The sequence below is a fragment of the Oncorhynchus clarkii genome, chromosome 6 (assembly GCF_045791955.1).
Source record: "Oncorhynchus clarkii lewisi isolate Uvic-CL-2024 chromosome 6, UVic_Ocla_1.0, whole genome shotgun sequence".
Lineage (NCBI taxonomy): Eukaryota > Metazoa > Chordata > Actinopteri > Salmoniformes > Salmonidae > Oncorhynchus > Oncorhynchus clarkii.
The window spans coordinates 89,362,011-89,372,916 of record NC_092152.1 but is presented as its reverse complement, the minus strand read 5'-3'; positions in this window follow the sequence as shown (position 1 = coordinate 89,372,916).

Sequence of the window (10,906 nt, the reverse complement as noted above, 5' to 3'; positions counted from 1 at the left end):
TAATAACTGGTCAAATTTAATCGAGCGCGCTCTAGCGCTGAGATCTTAATAGGTTCAATAAGTGTCTGATGATGACTGATAATCATTCAAAGACAACTGTCAGGATCTCACGGGGGTGACTATGTATTTGTCTAGAAGCTTTCCAGAACCTTATTCACTTGATAAGGGTCTCACCAGACCGAGATAGCTGCACATCTCTATTGCCCCTTCTTCTTCAGTCAGTGAGTTCTGGAATCCTTGGGACGTCCCTACGCTAAACTTAACCCCGACCCTTACCCTAAACATTTAAAATGTAATCTTTAATGGGGCAGGGATGTCCCAAGGATCCCGGATCTTCTTGTAACTTTCTGGCGGACTAGATGCTTTCCGGCTTATTGCTGCCACCCACAGGTCAGTTTAGGTGTTATCCAACTGGTATTATCAGAGAGGAAGAGGCGAGATGATAATTGAGATTGCACGGTCAAACTACATCTCTTCATTTGGTTGAATTTGAGTAATTTAGCAGATGCTCTTATCCAGAGCAATTTACAGTAATGAGTACCTATATTTTAATATTGCTTCCTACTTGCCCCCCATGGGAATCAAACCCACAACCCAGGTGTTGCTAGTGCCATGCTCTACCAACTGAGCCACACACATATCAATAAGTGAGTGCAGTGATCTTTTGGTTTCTCAGTTATGGCAACTTATTTGAAAGTCACCTAGGCATAACATGTTTCTGAATTCCAATTAGATATCCTCTGTTCATATACAATGATAATCCCATTTAGCGTGTTATTTACCCGCAGGTAGGTTACTAATAGATTTTTCTCAGCTTCACCTCGCCCACAGGAAGTTAAGCAGGGCAACTTATCCTCATCTTTGCTATAATTGGGACCATTTCTTCCCTCTCTAATCCTCTGATGGTGTGGTCATCCTTTTATGTGTTATAAACAGACTGGTGCCTTAGCTCTGCAATTGTGTGCTTATTGTCTTTTAAAGGAGTAGTTAAATAATGGACATGGGTTCTGAGGGGGTATCCAGCGATCTGCTAGGTCAGCATCAAAGTGAAAGTGAAAGAAATTATTTCATCTTGAAGGGTAAGGAAGGGTGGGACCCACATTTAAGGGATTTTGATACTTAAAAAAGAAACTGTGTGGAGTGAATGAATGAATGTGTGTGGGACCCTGATAGTGGAATATGTTGTGATGTGAAGATGAACATTAACATGCACAGTGCCATGCTGTCTGTCTCTCTTGTTTGTGATGCTGGGAATAACATCCCCATAACAGTTCAGTTCATCCTAAAAGATGACTCATGCACACAGGATCTACAGTATATGTACATTCAAATAAACCAGGTGTAATAGACTTACCGTGACATCATTGCTGATGAGTGTTGTCAACATTTCTGTTGTCTGTCTTGTCTTGCTGGTTACTGACCGAAACGCGGCAATACATGTGCAGAGGTAATTGTGCGTGTGGATGTAATCTTTTACAACGATAATGAACATACTAAACTGTATTAGTTTTACTAAGCTACCTGCCTTTCTTCTCTCTGGGATCTCTCTCTCTGTCCCACAGGTATGGGACACAGAGAGAGAAAACCCACAGACACTCAGCCCTCTGTGGAATGAGCTTGACGCGTGATTTAGAAGAAAGACATTTACTTCTCACCCAACAACAGTAATGATGGTATGACTGTGTGAGAGACGTCCTCATTAAAAAACTGCAGTGGATACAGACACTATGAAGCTTTTCAACCAGACTGGAGAGACACAGAATCAGTCTCTTTCTACAGTATCTATTTCTATGCTCATTCCTCTCAGGGTCTGAAATGTTGAAGTGATTCACACCAAAGTTCAAAGGCGCAATATATTTGCCATTGTTGGTTGTAATTTTCCTGAACCAAATATATTCAACTTTTACAAGTTGTGAAATGATTCACTGCCCTTGCCTAGTTTTTACATTTTCGCCTTAAATCAAAATAATACCAAATCTAAGATGTCTTGATTGCATTAGTATTGCTGTGCCACACCAAAATTATTTCAGGTGCAAACATTTCTTTAAGTTGAATGTACAATAACAGTAGTTCAAATCAGTCCACAGTAAATGATCCCCGCCTTTTCCAGGTCCCTCAACACATTTAAAAATGGGGGAAAACAGCATGTTAATGCAATATATTTAGTTTAGCTTTATTTTTACATTTATTGCAGACCAACAGAAAGAAGCATTATCACAAGATTTATCAGAACAGCCATATTCACTATTCATTAACCGAAAGGCTTTATGATCCAAATATGTGCATGCAACAAAGCAAAAACCATGGTTCATGACCCACTTTGTAAGAATTGTGTTCTCTGAGAACCGCCAAAGGTTATTACTTTCTTGAAGTGAACTTTCACACAACCTGATGACTTACTGTTCAAGTGAAAACACTATGGGCTGGTTTCCTGGATAGAAATTATTAAACCTAGTCCTGGACTAAAAAAGCATGCTCAATGGAGAATCTCCATTTAAATAGCCTTTTAGCCCAGGATTTTACATCATCTGTGCTGTCTGGGAATGTGAATCAATATTTTTGTGAAGTTAGATGTTCTGGTGATGTTTTAGACATTCAAACAAAGTGGACATGGAATCAGTAAAAATCACAAAACCTTCTAGGCTGAAATTGTTGCTATCTAAACATTTTGAGTTTGACTTGACTGAATATTCCAATATAGAGCATGTCACAAGTAAAAAAATAAATATATAATTGCATTTGAATTATAAAGCAGATCCCACTGGGCACAGACGTTAAATTTCTAGTTTTGATTATACAGTGCCTTGCGAAAGTATTCGGCCCCCTTGAACTTTGCGACCTTTTGCCACATTTCAGGCTTCAAACATAAAGATATAAAACTGTATTTTTTTGTGAAGAATCAACAACAAGTGGGACACAATCATGAAGTGGAACGACATTTATTGGATATTTCAAACTTTAAAAAAAAATCTAAAACTGAAAAATTGGGCGTGCAAAATTATTCAGCCCCCTTAAGTTAATACTTTGTAGCGCCACCTTTTGCTGCGATTACAGCTGTAAGTCGCTTGGGGTATGTCTCTATCAGTTTTGCACATCGAGAGACTGACATTTTTTCCCATTCCTCCTTGCAAAACAGCTCGAGCTCAGTGAGGTTGGATGGAGAGCATTTGTGAACAGCAGTTTTCAGTTCTTTCCACAGATTCTCGATTGGATTCAGGTCTGGACTTTGACTTGGCCATTCTAACACCTGGATATGTTTATTTTTGAACCATTCCATTGTAGATTTTGCTTTATGTTTTGGATCATTGTCTTGTTGGAAGACAAATCTCCGTCCCAGTCTCAGGACTCCATCAGGTTTTCTTCCAGAATGGTCCTGTATTTGGCTCCATCCATCTTCCCATCAATTTTAACCATCTTCCCTGTCCCTGCTGAAGAAAAGCAGGCCCAAACCATGATGCTGCCACCACCATGTTTGACAGTGGGTATGGTGTGTTCAGGGTGATGAGCTGTGTTGCTTTTACGCCAAACATAACGTTTTGCATTGTTGCCAAAAAGTTCAATTTTGGTTTCATCTGACCAGAGCACCTTCTTCCACATGTTTGGTGTGTCTCCCAGGTGGCTTGTGGCAAACTTTAAACGACACTTTTTATGGATATCTTTAAGAAATGGCTTTCTTCTTGCCACTCTTCCATAAAGGCCAGATTTGTCCAATATACGACTGATTGTTGTCCTATGGACAGAGTCTCCCACCTCAGCTGTAGATCTCTGCAGTTCATCCAGAGTGATCATGGGCCTCTTGGCTGCATCTCTGATCAGTCTTCTCCTTGTATGAGCTGAAAGTTTAGAGGGACGGCCAGGTCTTGGTAGATTTGCAGTGGTCTGATACTCCTTCCATTTCAATATTATCGCTTGCACAGTGCTCCTTGGGATGTTTAAAGCTTGGGAAATCTTTTTGTATCCAAATCCGGCTTTAAACTTCTTCACAACAGTATCTCGGACCTGCCTGGTGTGTTCCTTGTTCTTCATGATGCTCTCTGTGCTTTTGACGGACCTCTGAGACTATCACAGTGCAGGTGCATTTATACGGAGACTTATTTACACACAGGTGGATTGTATTTATCATCATTAGTCATTTAGGTCAACATTGGATCATTCAGAGATCCTCACTGAACTTCTGGAGAGAGTTTGCTGCACTGAAAGTAAAGGGGCTGAATAATTTTGCACTCCCAATTCTTCAGTTTTTGATTTGTTAAAAAAGTTTGAAATATCCAATAAATGTCGTTCCACTTCATGATTGTGTCCCACTTGTTGTTGATTCTTCACAAAAAAATACAGTTTTATATCTTTATGTTTGAAGCCTGAAATGTGGCAAAAGGTCGAAAAGTTCAAGGGGGCCGAATACTTTCGCAAGGCACTGTGGGTACATGTACTTCTGGCCTTGGGGATCCGGTTTTGAGTATTTGTCACTGGCAGAGTATTTTTGCATTTACAGCAAAGTAGGTGCCGTCTCCATACAATGCAGCTGCAAAAAAATATTTTGGACTTGTTATGAAATTCTCTAAACCTTTAAATCATTGCAGACTGTAGAGTAAATGCAGGAGAAAGCTTATTGCATTTGAATAGAAAATGTGCAAAAACATCATGCCAATATATACAGTGGGGAGAAGAAGTATTTGCTACACTGCTGATTTTGCAGGTTTTCCTACTTACAAAGCATGTAGAGGTCTGTACTTTTTTTTAATCATAGATAAACTTCAACTGTGAAAGATGGAATCTAAAACAAACATCCAGAAAATCACATTGTATGATTTTTAAGTAATTAATTAGCATTTTATTGCATGACATAAGTATTTGATACATCAGAAAAGCAGAACTTAATATTTGGTACAGAAACCTTTGTTTGCAATTACAGAGATCATACGTTTCCTGTAGTTCTTGACCAGGTTTGCACACACTGCAGCAGGGATTTTGGCCCACTCCTCCCTACAGACCTTCTCCAGATCCTTCAGGTTTCGGGGCTGTCACTGGGCAATACGGACTTTCAGCTCCCTCCAAAGATTTTCTATTGGGTTCAGGTCTGGAGACTGGCTAGGCCACTCCAGGACCTTGAGATGCTTCTTATGGAGCCACTCTTTAGTTGCCCTGGCTGTGTGTTTCAGGTCGTTGTCATGCTGGAAGACCCAGCCACAACCCATCTTCAATGCTCTTACTGAGGGAAGGAGGTTGTTGGCTAACATCTCGCGATACATGGCCCCATCCATCCTCCCCTCAATACGGTGCAGTCGTCCTGTCCCCTTTGCAGAAAAACATCCCCAAAGAATGATGTTTCCACACCCGTGCTTCACGGTTGGGATGGTGTTCTTGGGGTTGTACTCATCCTTCTTCTTCTTCCAAACATGGTGAGTGGAGTTTAAACCCAAAAGCTCTATTTTTGTCTCATCAGACCACATGACCTTCTCCCATTCCTCCTCTGGATCATCCAGATGGTCATTGGCAAACTTCAGACGGGCCTGGACATGCGCTGGCTTGAACAGGGGGACCTTGCGTGCGCTGCAGGATTTTAAACCATGACGGTGTAGTGTGTTACTAACGGCGTAGTGTGTTACTAGTAACACACTACGCCGTCATGGATTAAAATCCTGCATTTTTTAAAAGCCTGTCACATCTGTGAATGTGGAATGTGTTTTGTTGGTTGATTGAAAAACAAGAAAACTTAAAAAAACTTTACATTAAATTTTTTTTTGTTGAAAAAAATAATCTCCAGCACCATCACCTCCAACATCAACATGTGTAAACAACATCAACATGTTTAAACAGCAGGTATTTATTGCAGTCAAAAAGATAGAAGAAGATACATGTTACCAATGACAGAAACACTGCCATATTCTAGTGTACATCATGTCATTGTAATACTGGAGTGGGCTAAATCATGGTCACACAGTGTTTCCTGGTAGTCTTCAAAAAATCTACTTCGAAAACAAAGGTATACACCTCACACAAATGGTTAAACACCTGTACCATGTCAGATATACAGTTGAAATGTATACCATTTTGAGTTTGCATCCCACACTATATACATCACAGACGACTGAGATATAACAAACCCGTTTAACTTTTATTTATTCTTATTTTACTATTTGCTACATTGTAGAATTATAGTGAAGACATCAAAACTATGAAATAACACATGGAATCATGTACTAACCAAAAAACTGTTAAACAAATGAAAATATGTTTTAGATTTTAGATTCTTCAAAGTAGCCACCCTTTGCCTTGATGACAGCTTTGCACACTTGGCATTCTCTCAACCAGCGTCACCTGTAATGCTTTTCCAACAGTCTTGAAGGAGTTCCCACGTATACTGAGCACTTGATTGCTGCTTTTCCTTCACTCTGCAGTCCAACTCATCCCAAACCATCTCAACTGGGTTGAGGTTGAGTGATTGTTGATGCCAGGTCATCTGAGATCGTCGGTTCATCTACTCTGCGTCTCACAAAGAAGCGTTGGTTGGAACCAGAAAATCTCACATTTGGACTCATCAGACCGGTCTAATGTCCATAGCTTGTGTTGCTTGGCCCAAGCAGTCTTTTCTTCTTATTGGTGTCCTTTAGAAGTGGTTTCTTTGCAGCAATTCGACCATGAATGCCTGATTCACACAGTCTCCTCTGACCAGTTGATGTTGAGATGTGACTGTTTCTTGAACTGCAAAAGGGCTGCAATCTAAGGCTGGTAACTCTAATGAACTTATCCTCTGCAGGAGAGGTAACTCTGGGTCTTCCTTTCCTGTGGTGGTCCTCATGGGAGCAGTTTCATCATAGCTCTTGATGGCTTTTGCGACTGCACTTGAAGAAACTTTCAAAGTTCTTTAAATTTTCAGATTGACTTACCTTCAGGTCTTAAAGTAATGATGGACTGTCGTTTATCTTTGCTTATTGGAGCTGTTCTTGCCCTAATATGGACTTGGGTCGATTACCAAATAGTGCTATATTCTGTATACCCCATCTACCTTGTCACAACACAACTGATTGGATCAAACACATTAAGAAAGAAAGAAATTCCACAAATGAACTTTTAACAAGGCACACCTGTTTAATGTAAAGCATTTACCTCATGAAGCTGGTGGAGAGAATGCCAAGTGTGTGCAAAGCTGTCTTCAAGGCAAAGGGTGGCTACTTTAAAGAATCTAGAATATACACTTTTTTGGTCACTTAATGATTCCTTATGTGTTAATTAATGTAGAAAATAGTCAAAACAAAGAACAACCCTGGAATGAGTAGGTGTGTCCAAACTTTTGACTGGTACTGTATATATATATATGTATATATATATATAAAATTATGTCATGCAATAAAATGCTAATTAACTACTTAATCATACCATGTGATTTTCTGGATTTTAGATTCCGTCTCTCACAGTTGAAGTGTACCTATGATAAAAACAATTATAGACCTCTACATGCTTTGTAAGTAGGAAAACCTGCAAAATCGGCAGTGTATCAAATACTTGTTCTCCCCACTGTATATATACACTGCTCAAAAAAATAAAAGGAACACTAAAATAACACATCCTAGATCTGAATGAATGAAATATTCTCATTAAATACTTTTTTCTTTACATAGTTGAATGTGCTGACAACAAAATCACACAAAAATTATCAATGGAAATCAAATTTATCAACCCATGGAGGTCCTGATTTGGAGTCACTCAAAATTAAAGTGGAAAACCACACTACAGGCTGATCCAACTTTGATGTAATGTCCTTAAAACAAGTCAAAATGAGGCTCAGTAGTGTGTGTGGCCTCCACGTGCCTGTATGACCTCCCTACAACGCCTGGGCATGCTCCTGATGAGGTGGCGGATGGTCTCCTGAGGGATCTCCACCTAGACCTGGACTAAAGCATCCTCCAACTCCTGGACAGTCTGTGGTGCAACGTGGCATTGGTGGATGGAGCGAGACATGATGTCCCAGATGTGCTCAATTGGATTCAGGTCTGGGGAACGGGCGGGCCAGTCCATAGCATCAATGCCCTCCTCTTGCAGGAACTGCTGACACACTCCAGCCACATGAGGTCTAGCATTGTCTTGCATTAGGAGGAGCCCAGGGCCAATCGCACCAGCATATGGTCTCACAAGGCGTCTGAGAATCTCATCTCGGTACCTACTGGCAGTCAGGCTATCTCTGGCGAGCACATGGAGGGCTGTGCGGCCCCCCAAAGAAATGCCACCCCACACCATGACTGACCCACCGCCAAACCGGTCATGCTGGAGGATGAAGCAGGCAGCCGAACGTTCTCCACGGCGTCTCCAGACTCTGTCACGTCTGTCACATGTGCTCAGTGTGAACCTGCATTCATCTGTGCAGAGCACCGGGCGCCAGTAGCGAATTTGCCAATCTTGGTGTTCTCTGGCAAATGCCAAACGTCCTGCACGGTGTTGGACTGTAAGCACAACCCCCACCTGTGGACGTCGGACTACCTGAGCCACTGCACTACCTGAGCCACTTGTGTGGGTTGTAGACTCCGTCTCATGCTACCACTAGAGTGAAAGCACCGCCAGCATTCAAAAGTGACCAAAACATCAGCCAGGAAGCATAGGAACTGAGAATTGGTCTGTGGTCACCACCTGCAGAACCACTCCTTTATTGGGGGTGTCTTGCTAATTGCCTATAATTTCCACCTGTTGTCTATTCCATTTGCACAACAGCATGTGAAATGTATTGTCAATCAGTGTTGCTTCCTAAGTGGACAGTTTGATTTCACAGAAGTGTGATTGACTTGGAGTTACATTGTGTTGTTTAAGTGTTCCCTTTATTTTTTTGAGCAGTGTATATATATCAAGGCCAAACTCTTGAGGCCAAAGAGGGTGCTTTTGGTAGTTGACTGCAGGAATGGCAAAGGGTACTTTAGTAAGAACATTGGGGGCATAAAGTAATAAAAATCAAACATACACTGAGGGTACAAGTCATTAAAAACATCTTCCTAATACTGTGTTGCACCCCCCCCCCCCCCCCCCCCAACAGCCTCAATTTGTGGTGACATGGACTCTGGATACATCAAAGTTACCCTAGTAAGAACATTGGGGGCAGAAAGTTTTAAAAAAGTAGACATAGATGTTTACTGCAGGGTGTGATGAAATCTTTCAACTTTCACTTTATTCCTGACCTGCTTCACTAGAATAAACTGTGGCTGCTGTTCAGAATTCTCTGGAAGCCTCTTCCTGTTGGCAAACAGTCTGAAGCTTGTGAGGGATTCTCTACATTACATACAGTCTCTGCCCTAGCCTAGTCATTCAGCTGCCCAGAGATCAGGTTACTCTGCTGAATTTGGAATAATACTGGCCCCTAAGACTTAAACAAATGTTTACAGATGCACCATTGAGAGAAATTTTGACACTGAATAGCTGTCTACCACCCGGTTACTCAACCCTGCACCTTAGAGGCTGTTGCCCTATGTGCATAGACATGGAACACTGGTCACTTTGATAATGCTGCATACTGTTCTACCTACTTCGTATGAATATACTGTATTCTAGTCAAGGCCTATCCAATAGCTGTACAAATATTATTCTATCCTACGTATTCTTCAGATATACCACATTCTATCCATACACTGTCCATAAGGTCTTTACATCCCATCATATATACGCTACCGTTCAAAAGTTTGGGGTCACTTAGAAATGTATTGTTTTGAAAGAAAAGCAAATTTTTTTGTCCATTAAAATAACTAAATTACTATTGTAGCTGGAAACGGCTGATTTTTTAAAATGGAATATCTACATAGGCGTACAGAGGCCCATTATCAGCAACCATCACTCCTGTGTTCCAATGCCACGTTGTGTTAGCTAATCCAAGTTTTTCATTTAAAAGGCTAGTTGGTCATTAGAAAACCCTTTTGCAATTATGTTAGCACCACTAAAAACTGTTGTACTGATTAAAGAAGCAATAAAACAGCCCTTCTTTAGACTAGTTGAGTATCTGGAGCATCAGCATTTGTGGGTTTGATTACAGGCTCAAAATGGCCAGAAACAGGAAGCAGGTGAGCTGGATGTTTTGTGGTGGAAAAAAATAGCCGGTCGAGCATAACACGTCAACACTGTTACCCATTGATAGACAGGCTAGAAATGTTTTAACGTTGGTCAAGCTTGATTTCAATTGCCCCTCCCTGTGCATATAACAAGCATCCATTCCTTCTGTCACAAGGGAATTCATGGCTGATTTAAGATTAAATCGTCAACCCTGTTACTTTATTTGACACATAAGGAGTAGTTTTCTCCAAAAAATTTGAGGACCAAGTTACACCACCCAAAAGGCACTCAACTGGTGGACCGACCCAATTCAAATCAAATCAAATCAAATTTTATTTGTCACATACACATGGTTAGCAGATGTTAATGCGAGTGTAGCGAAATGCAATTATCATAGGAAAAGCCTACAATAGTTTACAGAAAACATATTCAAAACCAAATATATTTTCCCATTTAAATGTACAGAAAATACACATTTCAGAAAACCATGCGGCTCCAAATGTGTTAATTGCGTAACTTAAATGTCCTTTTGATTTAACATGGGAGTTGAAGTTGACGCTTCAATCTTTATATGTGAAAGAACAAAAGTACAATTTTACAAAAATCATGTGTTTTTAGATGTGAAATGTCTGAAAGTGGCTTCACATCTTTAGTTTACATTTGATCCTTCCATTAGGACAATGAAAATAAATGAGAGTTGTTATTTCATAATAGTATATCTTATAAACAACCTTATTGTAACGTTCGTCGTCTTCCTCTGATGAGGAGTAAGAGAGGTCGGACCAATTTGCAGCGTGGTATGTGTCCATTTTAATAAGACAAACTGAACACTATACAAATACAAAATAACAAAGTGAAACAAACTAAACGGTCCCATGTGGTA